This window comes from Lactuca saligna, chromosome 9 (assembly GCF_052625555.1).
Source record: "Lactuca saligna cultivar CGN05327 chromosome 9, ASM5262555v1, whole genome shotgun sequence".
NCBI classification, from domain to species: domain Eukaryota; kingdom Viridiplantae; phylum Streptophyta; class Magnoliopsida; order Asterales; family Asteraceae; genus Lactuca; species Lactuca saligna.
Window position 1 is genome coordinate 82,114,551 of NC_136425.1, and position 14,328 is coordinate 82,128,878.

A 14,328-nucleotide genomic window follows, 5' to 3' on the forward strand; every position below is an offset into this window, starting at 1 on the left:
CCAACTCTCAGCCTCGATCGTAGTACCACCATTCTGCAATACATAAATAACACCCGTTAGTGATACTGATACTTCTTGAGGGATCACATCTACTACAATTTCCCTGGTCTTATCTTAGCCTTCCTTGGTTCGGGTACGGATCTTCTGGTTTCAGTAGTACGGGCCCATAATACCTTCCACATCTATCCGTACCTTCTTCAAGGACTACCTCGACTCCACCAGATCCCTTTCACTACTGTTGATCACTGCTATACTCATCCTAGGCTTGCCCTAAGGAAATCTCTGACTCCACCCTACCCAGTCCTCAACTGCTGAAGGCTTCTGTGTAATGTCACTTAGCCATTAACTGAATACCATCACATGTGATGAGGCTCAGATAATCCTTCAAGTAACGGAATCGTCCCTACAACGGTTAGACTCAAACAAGAGCTGCACAATAGGGCAAAATCCAACACTCTAAGATTATTCAACCTTGATCACATGTGACATGACGTATTCACCTAATGGCTAACTCCCACCGCTCAGAGTCCCACGAAGCACAAAGTAAGCAACATTCAGACAAAAGGAAACAATCTCAAGCAACTCCGCTCTCATAGAGAGAAACTGTCACACCCCGAAACCGATGGCAGAAACGTTTCGGGGTGGAGGACGTCATGTAGTATCGCAACCAATGTACGTAGTAAGCATAGTAAACTCAAAACATTACATTACATTACATAGAAATATTTACATCGTTTGAAAACAAAGTGTTACAAAAGTTATACGTGTATATCGTATGAACAAAAGTTAAGACGAGTCTTCTATACGCTCCGTCTTCTCCAAAAGATCGCCGTGTACCTGTCTAATGTGGACCTGAGAATACAAGCAGTTTGAAAATCAGCATAAAGTTGGTGAGTTCATAAGCAGTTTATTTTTGTAAAAGAATAGGTTTCCTTTGCTTTTTCTGAAAAATTCGTTATCCAAGAAAATCCCATATTTTCTTATATGTGAGTTGGTTATTCGTTTATTCTACAGTTTGATTAGGAACAATTCGTTATCTCAGGAAAAACCCTTATTTTCCTATATGTAAATTTGTTATTCGTTTATTCTACAATTTCGTTAGGAACAATTCGTTATCTCAGGAAAAACCCTTATTTTCCTATATGTAAATTTGTTATTCGTTTATTCTACAGTTTCGTTGAAAACAATTCGTTATCTCAGGAAAAACCCTTATTTTCCTATATGTGAATTTGTTATTCGTTTATTCTACAGTTTTGTTAGGAACAATTCGTTATCTCAGGAAAAACCCTTATTTTCCTATATGTAAATTTGTTATTCGTATATTCTACAGTTTCGTTAAGAACAATTCGTTATCTCAGGAAAAACCCTTATTTTCCTATATGTGAGTTTGTTATTCGTTTATTCTACAGTTTCGTTAGGAACAATTCGTTATCCCAGGAAAAACCCTTATTTTCCTTAAGTCATGGTTAGTTCTTGGTTCGGAATGCTATGTCATAGTATCTATCATACTTGTCATATTAATTAGGTATTCTGTTATCCTAGTTATCCTACACTCGAATGTCGAATATCTACTTTACTTAGCAGTATTTTCGAAACTCTGTCTATATCCAAAGGCATACTTTCGTATTCGTTTTATTCGTATTCGTTTTATTCCTAGCTGTACTTTCGTCGTTCTATTACTATCCGAGGGCGTATCTTATTAGTATTAATCCTAATTAATGATTAGTATGAATCCTTCGTAGATTATGAAATATAACATAGATTATAACACTTTATCAAGAAATCTATGATTAATCTGAAAGCTAACTCTGCAATTCAAATGATTGGTTAATACGGGTTTCGATATTAAAAAAATACAAAATATAAACATTTGAACTGAAATAATAAGTGTGAGTACAAGATTTCCTTGTACTTTTGCTTGTATCCCCCCTAAAACATTTGAAAAGCACGGAAAAAGAGTAGGGGTATGAACTCACCAGTCGCAGAATGTGTCGGTTTGGATGCTAAACGTCAGTTTGGGGCTTGAACGCGTGCGAGGTTCCTATGTAATATGAAAAGATACACATTTGTATCTAATTAGGCTTTGTACTACTAATTAGTTGATGATATACACTTCTAGTCGCGAAAACACTTCATTACAAGTATTTGGAGTGACCCGGGTGACATCTATGGACGTATATGGCTTGGATATGAAGTTTACTCTTCAAGAGTAAACTTATAAGAGATTTTACGGCCCTAATGACCCACTCCCCATGAGTTTACGGCTGTAAACTCATGGTGGGGTATTCTAGGGTGCTAAATGGCCTTATAACATTTGAGGGTTAATGTCAGGCTTGGTTTTAAGGCATTGGAATGGGTTTTGAACATCCTAAGGACCATTTGAGGAGTTTACGGCAGTAAACTAGGATTTTATGGCCATAAAATCTTATGTGCCCACTTAAAGTGTGTTTTAATGGTTCTTAGTCAATCACATGTCATTCTATGTCATTATACAAGCCTTGGGGTGAATTTAGGGCATCATTTGACTCATTTATAGGAGTTTACGGCCCAGGAACCCATCCTTGGGGGGTTTACGGCCATAAGCTCCTATGGGGGTGGTTTTCATCAAGTTTAAGGCCTCTAAATCGTTTGTGGTTGCTTCTAGACTTTAATCCAAGGCTTAGGGGGTGTTTAAGGGGCATCTTAACACCTAAAAATGAGTTTACTGCCCAAGAAATGGTGTTTACGGTCCAAGCATGTGCTTGGGCCGTAAAATCATATTTATCCCCTAAATGATGAGTTTATGGTGTTCCAAGTCTATTCCAATAAGTCTTTAAGTCATTTCTAGGCTCCATAAGTGATTTGGGAGGGTTTTTGGGCTCCAAAACCCATTTTATGTGTGTTTACGGCCTAGGACTATTCTAGGGCCGTAAACACATGATGATGGTCCTATTTCATAGTTTGAACATGAAATTGAAAGCCAAAGGGGTTATACTATGAGTTAGGATTGTTACCTTGAAGATTTGGAGCTTGAATTTAATGATTTTTGGACCTAGGATTGAGTTGTAGAGAGAGAGTAGAGAGAGTGGAAAAGGATTCAAATAAGGCTTTCTCAACTTTATATATGGTTAAAGTTTGAGACACAGTGGAATTCTACCTGATACTGATGTTAAATAGGGCTTTTGGTCGCACCTGATAAAAGTTGTCGTAACCCGATATGGTCGAAACTAAAAATTTTCTAAGTAATAGTTTGGGATGTTTTCATGAGTTTCTAATGTGTTTGGATACCAATTAAATCATAATAGAAGTCTCAAAATAATGACTTAATTTAAAACTTAAATGGAAACAATTCAAAAGAGACGAATTTTATGGACGGAAACGGGTTACGGCGATGGAACAAACTTTGGGTTGTCACAGAAACTAAACTAGCATACAGTGCTAAACGCATACTATCAGGCATAACCTAAACAGGCTATCCTACTGCTGTCTACTCAATACTAGCATGCAATTCATACAAGCTGTAACACATAGAGCAGACACATAAGGCATCACTCCTAGATCCTTAGTCCTATTCTAGCATGCTGTTCTACTGAAACTGATAAACATAACATAAGCTTGTATGGGTACTTTGGGGGAATACTTACTTGAGCTCGGCCGGTCGCGCACATGACACACTTTGTTCCTTCTTAAAACTCTTAGAAAACATTTTCTTTTTCAAAATCTTTTAATCCCTCGATTTGAGTTCAGACACCCCGAAGGTGTGTCCGAATCCCTCAAACCAGGGCTCTGATACCAACTTGTAACATTCCAAAAATACGGGCCAAAAATTTCGTTTTTAATTAAGCGATTAAAAAAAACGTTTGTAACAAAATATCACACGATCATAATATTTGATAAAACATGTCTCGTGGCCGTAAACGAAAACATAAAACATGAAAATGTCAGAGTACAAAATCCCAAAATGACTCTTGGTGCGGAAATCAAAAGACCGTGTGTGATGCGCCGCTACCACGCCAACTCCTTCCCCTTAACAGAAGAGGTACCTGAAACAACAACTGAAAACCGTAAGCACGAAGCTTAGTGAGTTCCCCCACTGTACCACATACCATATAATCACATAGCATACATACTGCCAGGCAATTCTGGGGTGCCGACCTACCCGTGTCAAGCCATTCTGGAGTGCTGACTACCCATGTCAAGCCGTTCTGGGGTGCTGACTACCCTTTGGTCCTAGCAACCGAACCTCGGGGACTGCTCCCCTCCTACTACCACTAACACATATAACAGATCATAATGGCATATAAACATATCATCACATACTGTAAGACATAGCTGGGGTGCCTGACCTACCCTTCGGTCCTAACGATCGAACTCTACTACTATCACATATCATGCCATCATATAACGTATCAGGTAGTAGCAACCTAGATGATATAAAAAAGACAATCATCTAACATACACCTCCTACTAGTGGGCCAACATTGTGCTCGTAGACCCACCGCTACTGGAAGGTAACTCACCTCGAAAGTAGCTGCTGAAGTCTGCTTGCTAAGCGCCTGACTGCTGAATTGCAAATCCTCCAACTATAAATCATAAACATAGGTTAGCCTCTCATACACACCCTTAGGTCAGATGACTGACCCACCCCTGGTCCAAGGTCAACTCCTTGGTCAAGGTCAACTTCCAGTTGACTGGACTCGCCGAGTCATGGCACCGACTCGCCGAGTCCTTATCCCACTAACCCGGTCCTGCACACCAAGTTCCTCTTCCCACTCACTGAGTCACCCTTAACTCACTACTTGGGGCTATAGAACCGACTCGCGATCCGACTCTCTGAGTCCAAGAACAACTTGTCGAGTTCCAGGCAATATCATATGACTCGCCGAGTTGCTCATCCAACTCGCCGAGTCTAAGGCCACCTTCATAGACTGCTGAATCGCAAATCCTCCAACTATAAATCATAAACATAGGTTAGCCTCTCATACACACCCTTAGGTCAGATGACTGACCCACCCCTGGTCCAAGGTCAACTTCCAGTTGACTGGACTCGCCGAGTCATGGCACCGACTCGCCGAGTTCTTATCCCACTAACCTGGTCCTGCACACCAAGTCCCTCTTCCCACTCACTGAGTCACCCTTAACTCACTACTTGGGGCTATAGAACCGACTCCCGATCCAATTCTCCGAGTCCAAGAACAACTCGTCGAGTTCCAGGCAATATTCATATGACTCGCCGAGTTGTTCATCCAACTCGCTGAGTTTAAGGCCACCTTCATAGAACTCGCCGAGTTCCTCCTTAGGACTCGCCGAGTCCCTATGACCCATTTCCCATACAGACCCAATCTGAGACATGCAACACTTCCAAACCATAGATCCATGTTCCTCTAGCATGTTTATCACGTAAAGTTGCAAACTTTACGTGCATGCATGGCCCTATAAGCTCAAAAAGGCAAAACCAAGCTCTTAATGAGGTCATACACTCAATGGGGACCTCAATCACTTCAACCACAAAAACTTTATACTTCTAATATGCCCATAAGGTCCAAATCTAGAGTCCTTTCAGAACATAGAGCATTAACACATGGAGCTTGAGGTTTTAGGGCTTGAAAACCACTAATTTGGGACAAAAAGGGGATCTAATGAACTAGTGATCAAGGTAAGAACTTTTCTACCTGAATGGAAGCTCCTCACAGAGTAGATTCTGGATCTATCTCCCCTCCTTGCACACTTCAACCTCTTACTTCTTCTTCTAAGCTCCAAACCTTCTTCACAAAGCCAAAAACAATCTCAAGAACAATATGGGGGCTAGGGTTTCGCTCTACAGCTCTCTGGAAGTGTTAGGGACAAAGGAAGCCAAGTTAGAGCGTTTAAATAGCGTGCAAACACCCGGATTAGGGTTTTTGCCCAAATAGGGTCTACTCGCCGAGTCCGGGGACCGACTCGCTGAGTCCAAAGTTCAGTCCCGCGCCTTATCCCACTCCTACTTGGCGAGTTGGCCCATCAACTCGCCGAGTCCAACGCAAAAATGCATTATTTTAAAAATGTAAATAGCAAAGAGTACGTACCGGGAACCAGGTGCTACACCTTCTTTGGGAAAAACCCTGATCACCCTCAAGGCTATGTCAAGGGAGCTAAAGAGAAAAAAGAGGGCATGCTATATGAACTCAACAAATCAGAATTAGAAGAGAATGAGGAGTTGGAATCTCCTAAAATTTTAAAGGAGCTCATAAATAGCTTTGAAAATGTTTTCCAGGAACCAAAGGATCTACCACCCAAGAGGTTGCATGAACATCAGATCATCTTGAAGGAAGGAACCCCACTGGTGAGCATAAGGCCTTACCGGTACCCACACTTTCAAAAAAGATGAAATCGAAAGGATATACGAGAAATGTTGGAAGCAGGAATCATTCAAGCTAGCTACAGTCCGTATTATAGCCCCGTAATTATGGAAAAAGAAGAACAAATCTTGTAGATTTTGTGTGGATTATCAAGCTTTAAATCAAGACCCAATAAATAGCCCATTCATGTCGTAGATGTGTTATTTGATGAGTTACACGGATCGAGGGTTTTTTAGCAAACTAGATCTTCGATCGGGACACCACTAGATCTGAGTACGTCGGTACGCACATAAGACATCCCCAAAACTGCCTTTCGCATGCATTATGATCATTTTGAATTTTGAATGATGCCTTTCTGCCTCACCAACGCACCATCCGCATTTCAAGCACTGATGAATAAAGTATTTTGGCCGTTTATGAGAAAATTTTGGTTTCCTTTCACGACATATTGATTTACATCAAGGACGAGATAAGTCACTATGATCACATGAAGAGGACTCTAGAGAAGCTTTTGGAACACCAATTTTATATGAATTTCAAGAAATAAGAATATGGAAATGAAAAACAATCCTATATAGGATATGTAGTATCGATAGAAGGAGTATCAGAAGTAACAAAGATTCAAGAATACGAGAATTCTCATAGGGTTTCAGAATCTATCATGGCAATCTTTTCTTCAAGGGACAGTTGTTTATTCACTCTAAATCACCATTCATTCCAGAAGTCATCAAAGTTTTCCATGATTCCCCAGTAGGAGGTCATTCATGTACAAAGAAAACATATCAACGAGCAACATTAAAGATCTTATGGCATGGAATGAAGGAGGACATCACATAAAATGTTGGGCGACGTGCGGTTTGTCAACAACAGAATTATAACACTGTCTCACCTTCAGGATTGTTAAAACCCATTCCTTTTCCCGCTTAAACCTGGGATGAAATCACAATGGACTTAATCGAGTGGCTACCCCGGTCGGAGGTTTGGGATACCATCTAGGTTGTCGTTGATAAGCTGAGAAAATACACTCACTTCATTCCTATCAGACACCCATTTAATGTTGCCACTGTTGCCAAAAACTTAGTGGTGAGGATTTACGGATTACCCTTGGATATTATTAGCAATCATGACAGGATTTTTTTCATCTAATTCTAGATGGATTTATTTTGGTTACATGGATTGGAGCTAAAAAGGAGCACCTTCTACCACCCCTAAATAGATGGCTAATCAGAGGTAATGAATCGTTGTCTTGTAACCTACTTGAGATATTTCTCTTCTGACAATCCTAAGATATGGGCTAAGTGGTTGGCATGGGCTGAATTTTGGTATAATAACATATACCACTCCTCTCTTAAGAGCACCCTATTCAAGTCTCTCTATGGTTGCAGTCAGCCATCCTAATCCGTTTCGAAGGCTAAACACACTAGAGAAACTATTGGAAGATAGCGATGCCATACTAGATGATAAGAGGGTGAATTTAATCCGAGCTCAACAAAAGATGAGGGACCAAGCCAACAAAAAAGGACAAAAGTAGAATTCAAAGATGGAGATTTGGTTTATCTCAAGCTCAAACACTATAGAAATTTTTTTTTGGCAAGGAGAAGGTATAAGAAGTTAGCCGCTCCATTTTATGGGCCCTACAAAGTCATACAATGAATTAGGAAAGTGGTCTATTTTGGATTAATGTGTCTAAGGTCCTAACTGAATTGGTATAATTTTAAAGAATAAAAGTAAGTCCTTTTTGGGTTGCCCTCGTAACCAGGAAATGGCTTGGATTGATTATAAGATAGATAAATGATTTTTAATATATTATATGATTGATATATTAATTAGAAATATTAATAATTAATTAGTAATTAATCAGAATCAATTTGAAATTATTCTAGGTTAATTAGAATTAATTAAAGGTACAAGGGCTAACTTGTAATTGTTCAATAGTTGATTAAAAGAGATGATATAGAACCACCCAATGAGGGGGACGATTTTGTGCCCTTAGATAGGGCTTCTGGAAGCCTCTAACTGATAAAAGGAAACTAGATAATTATGTATTGAAAATATGATTATTTTAAAGTTAAATCTAGCGTTTTTTGGATTATAAAGCAACTATATAAAAGGACACAATCCCTTAGGTTTTTTTGCCTACACACTACCACATAGAGAAATCTAAAATTTCTCATCCTCGTCCATCATTCTCTCTCTCATTCTCTCTCTCTCTCTCTCTCTCTCTCTATGTGTGTGTGTGTGTCTTGTTCAATCCTACGGTTAGCTTGAGTGTGACATCCCCATTTTCACGGCCATAAAAGGCCGATTTTGTTTACGCTTTATAAAAGTCAGAGTACCTCTTTAAATAAAAATATTGCAAAATTTGTTCCCAGTAAAACATGATAAATACGTTATTAAAGCATTTCCGAAATTTTTTTTTTATTCATTTTAAAACATTTGGGATGTCATCGTCAAGATAGAAACATAAGCATAAACATAACTTACATTCATTATCATTAGTGATTTATATCTCCTTAATCTCTCAGTGTAATGTGACTTGATATCAACATCTGTGATATAAATAAACTGAGTGGGTCAGGTTGGGAAACCTGATGAGTACATATAGTTTTTAAGCCACAATCAATAAGTTTATTAACTTTATCAAACCAACCAAACCTGATTACCCATTTCCGTTATCCTCACTTTACGTCCCTAAAACATATAACATAAGGGACCTAGTCTAAGGACTTTCATCGGGGTGACAACACATGCTTCAGGGGTTCCTCAACAATTCATGTAAAATAAGGCAGCCATGTGGGGGATGGAGTAATGCTGATGAGCACACAGTTCAAATAAACACCTACATGTTGTGAGACTACTAGCGTTCTACTGGATTGTCTAGAATATAGTCCGTGGTCGCCATCTATACTTCGCTAGATGATTGGATCATCAATAACATCTATATCGAGGCCTCTCATTATTTTATTTGGTCACACAACAATTATTACATCTACACATGTTTTACCCAACACATTTTGTAGATATAAAATACATATACAGTTTAAATCATTTAAAACATGTACAAAAATCGTTCATCCAATATAGATAGCAAGTATAAAGATAATATGCACACATAACACGTAATTTATATAAAATACTTCATATCTATGTGTAAGATGAAAGTGACTATGCACTAGCCTGAAAAGGTGGTGATTCTAAACTCAGACAACGCTTCGTTTCTTAAAAATAAATTCCTTCGATGAAACCTAGTATTATTACCACTAGAGTTTAGTCTATTATTCGCAGAGACTAATTAATAGTCTAGCTATTATTACTATTATATAAGCGTTAAACAATATTTATATAACTCATAATAATAGCCCAAGTACTTATTATAAGTTCCTAATAACGTTACTATAATTAAATAAAAACTGTATTAAAAATAGCGTAGGCGTAGCTCACTTACAACGGGTTTTATAGAAAACCAGACTTTGCTTGGAGCAGCATTCCTGAGCCGAAAAACTCTTCTTCTTGGAGCCGTCGATCACTCTGGGGCTTCTGCCTCGTGCTAGGAAGGTTCCCTAAGCTTTTCTGGGGGTTTCGGGGATAGAGAGGGGTTCTAGAGAAAGAGAGAGAGAGAGAGAGAGAGAGAGAGAGAGTAAAGAGAAGAAAGAATGAAAAATGTGTGAAGAAAATGAGGGTGAGAGAGGTTCTATTTATAGGGTGAAATATGGCTGAACTTGGTGCCACATGTCACCATCTGGTGGCAAGACTTGAGGAGAAAGTAGTGGCCAAGATTGTGCCATGTCACCCATTTTTGCACAACACACTTCCGACTTCTAAATCCGTAACTTTCACATACGAGCTCCTTTTTTGACGTTCTTTATATCCACGCATAGGTAAAAATAATATCTAAAACTTTCATTTTGACTCTGTCAGCTAATTCTCGACCGATCTTAAATTTAACAGTACGAGGAGATTATAATGTTAATTGTGCGCGTAAAATTCATAACTTCTACATATTGACTCTGTTTTCGTCTTTCTTTTTACCATTGAGTTCCTATTAATGAGATATTCAATTCTCATTTAGGTCGCATAGGCCAAAAACCGCTCGATCTAAAATTCGAGTTTCGGGTTGTGCGACTAAGTCAAATCTTAGAAAATTCATAACTTCCTTATACGAAGTCAGATTTGGGCGTTTTTTGTATGTTCTTGGTTTAATGTATAATACAACTTTTGTTTATATTTCTAAGACTAAAAAGTCATTCATCGTAAATTCACTATTTACGTCTCCCGGTGTTGTGCTAGTTTTGCCGTAAAACTTCGACGGACCATAATTTCTTTGTCATAACTCGGATTTCGACGTTATTTATATGTACGGAACCCTTGAGACGTATTCTACAACTTGGTTAGGATTATTTATTCTAAATAATCTTTTGTTGAAAAGTCGTTTTCGACCCTATTATCTCTAAATTGACTAGCCCGGATCTACGGGCGTTACATTGAGTTTTGGGTGTGACGTATTAGAGGCTACCATACTTTTGGAACTAGTTTTCCAAGGAGAATTCAAGTGTTTTGATTATATTAATTCCATTTAAGCAAAGGTATGTGGTTCTATTCATATTTCGATTATGATAGGGTTTTTTTTCTAGTTTTATTTCATAAGTATGTTGCTATTAATTGTGAAAAGACATAGATCCATTTAGGTTACATGTACCCTTAAGTGTTAAGTGAAATTAAACATGTACAATGTAATTGTAACCTAAAAACTCCATATCAATAAGTTAGATTTACCACCCATCACAACAATACATCTAGTTTTCCATGTCTCACTGCTCTGATCTGCCTATGGTACCCCATATAAACCCACTAAGCTACCTCCTTAATTGACTGCTGAGATGGAATTGGAGGTGCAACATGCATCAATCAGGGGAGTCTAGTAAGGAAAGGGAATGGACAACATAATCAAGATGAAACATACATATTATTACAATGGCAAGACCTTTCAGAGCATGAAGCGACTTGAGAAGATTTTGATAAGTTGAACAAGCAATTTCCTGAATTTCACCTTGGGGACAAGGTGAAACTTTGGGCTACCGCTAATGATAACTCATAAACCTTTAACGCTTACTAAAGAAGCAATCGTAACGCCTAATTTGAAGAATTACCCAAAAGAATGATTATTTATCATGCTTACCGGGAGTATGAGGGTAAATTTGTCTTTTACTTATTATATTGGCCAGCTTGTTATGTTTATGCCACTACCTTTGTGCATTTAGCTTTTCGAGTGGGGGAGCAATATCATTTCCTATGTTTGGATCAATTTGTCTTATTCTCCTGCTAAAGAGTATTTATATGTTGTCTTTTGTTCTTTTTTAGGGTATATGCATAAATTATTGTAAAGTTCTTCTAGAACTTGGAGATTTTCCCCTCTCTCGAATATGAGGCTATCCATTTGAATATTCAGTGCATCCCTTCATATATTACTATTCCATTGATATATATTAGGTTACTTTTACTCTTTCTGTCCAGGGTTAGCTAAGCAAGTATCACGCTACTTTTTAACACTCCATTAAAAGCAGAAATCCAATGTTACTATTTTGTTGGATCATATTATTTCATGAAAAATACTTTATAGAATCATACTTTCTAACAATTTAGAAAATCAAAATATATGTATTACTTGCTAAGCTTTATAGCTGACATTTGTTTATAAATGATGTTTTTAGGTAATAGGTTAAACTACAAGTGCATGGGAGAGGCGTATAACTTAATGACCAACGATATAATATTAGTTGCTCAATAAATAGATGCATAATTTTGTTCATGTCATATATTTTGCAATATACTATAGTACATATTAAATGATATGAACTTGTTACCCTGATGTTGCAAAAGTATACAATTATATTTTAGTTTTTTTAGTAAAATTATAGTTTTTGGTGTACTTTTAGACTAGAAGTGAAGTGTTACATAGTAGTTTACCGATTTAGATAACCAACTTTGATTTTCCATAAAATCATAAAAACATCGATTTGTCTATCTATCAACTTTTCCATCTCATCCAACACTTACATGTTTCTAACATGTTGTGAGTTCCTTTTCAATTTCACTTTTACACAATTATGGCAAATACATATCGAATTCCATAATAAAGTTCTCAAGGTGTGTTGCTAAAACACTTTCCACTTTCCCAAAAAAAAATCATTTAAATACATATAAAAGGACAAACTTGCAAAAATGGTTCTTGTGCTCGACAAAAAATGTGGTTTATCCCCAAAAGGTTTGGTGGTGCACGAGTGATCCAATTTTGGATATTTTTCGTGATTTTGGTCCATATACATTTAAAATGAGATTTATGCCCTTATAATTAACTGTTTCCTTTTTAATTAACTAGCTAAAACTAAATAAATAAATAACCAACCCTCCCTCTTCTTCCATTTTATCAAGAACAAGGAAGACATTCATCATAGCTCCACCCTCTGACGTAGCCCTTTGTCCGGAACAACTGTTGGCAATCACATGTCTCACTGGAAACCACCAACATCGCTATATGATATTTCACCCGCTTCTATCTCTCATAAGGTTTGCCCTACTACCTTTTCCATAGATTTCATCTAAGACAACCTCCATTCTCACTGGAAACAATCGATAGCTGCAAATCCTGTCAGAAACCACCACAAAAACCATCATACTGTATTCTCTTACATGTCATCTTCGTCTTTGAGATTTGGAAGCCATCGTCGATGGAGCTGGGGTTTGCAAACCATAAACCTCCTTACGACCATCATCGCCGCCTCCAAACATGACTTCCAGTCCACCATTGTCGAGTACTCATTTTGTCGAAGCTATAGGTTCCAATTTAGGGGAAATTGATCTACCCTTCATTACTGGTTGCTCTGTTATCTAATGGAGATGATGGTGAAGTGTGCAGATGGTGGATAGTCACGTTGGTGTTAGATCTCGACTGGTGAGATGGTGAAACAAGGTTGATGATAATGGTCTAATGGTGGGTTTTAGATTTAAGGTGATGTAGGGAAGACGATGACTCAATAAAGGAGTTGGGGTTAGATTCTTTTTATTTTTATTTTTAAATATGAAAAAAAATAAAAGGAAATTAAAAAAAAAAACTATTTTAGGGGCATATTTGTCCTTTGAAATTGGGTATGGATCAAATCCACACAAAAATAGTGTATCCGAAATTGGACCACCGATGCATCACCAAAAACTTTTTTGAACCAAACCATATAATTTTGACAACTATAGGGACCATTTTTGCAATTTTGTCCATATAAAACTTATGTATTCTTTCTTGGTAATACTGTACAAACTCTTTTATATTGAACTAGGCGAATATCCGCGTGTTACATGGAATAAAATTATATAGTTAACCTTTTAGTAATCATATGTCACTGAAAATATTTTTGTCATTTATATTAACTAAAAAATTATTATTATTACATTTAAACATTTAGTTAATGTAACATTATAATTAATTTGAAAAATAGATAATATAACACTTACTAAAATCGAATCATGTAATAGTATCTACTCACGCTTTACGTGTGTATAAAATTATTTATATTTTTTATCTCTTTTAATTAACTAATGTAATGATTTATTAACTTTAAAGAAAAATTGACACCATTTTGATTTCATCATAATGATTATTTAAATTATCAATCATTGTTTGTGTTGTAACATAATTTAATTTAGAAGTTTATGTTATTTTAACTATTATTATTATAAATTAATTTTAAAATAACTTAACTGAATTTCAGTTATTATAAAAAATAGTTTTTAGATCTTTTAGTTAATTTTACTTTTAAATTTATGTCCTTTTATGTTTATTGTATTTAATATTTTCCATTTAACTATTGTAAAAATTATATATTGAGTTTTTTTAATACTTTAGTTGATATTTTACATTATGTTTTAAATTTTACACTATATTTTTAAGTTTGTTTGATATATTAATTTAGGTTATGGATTTAATACTATATTGAAGTTATTGATAATTAAATGATAATAT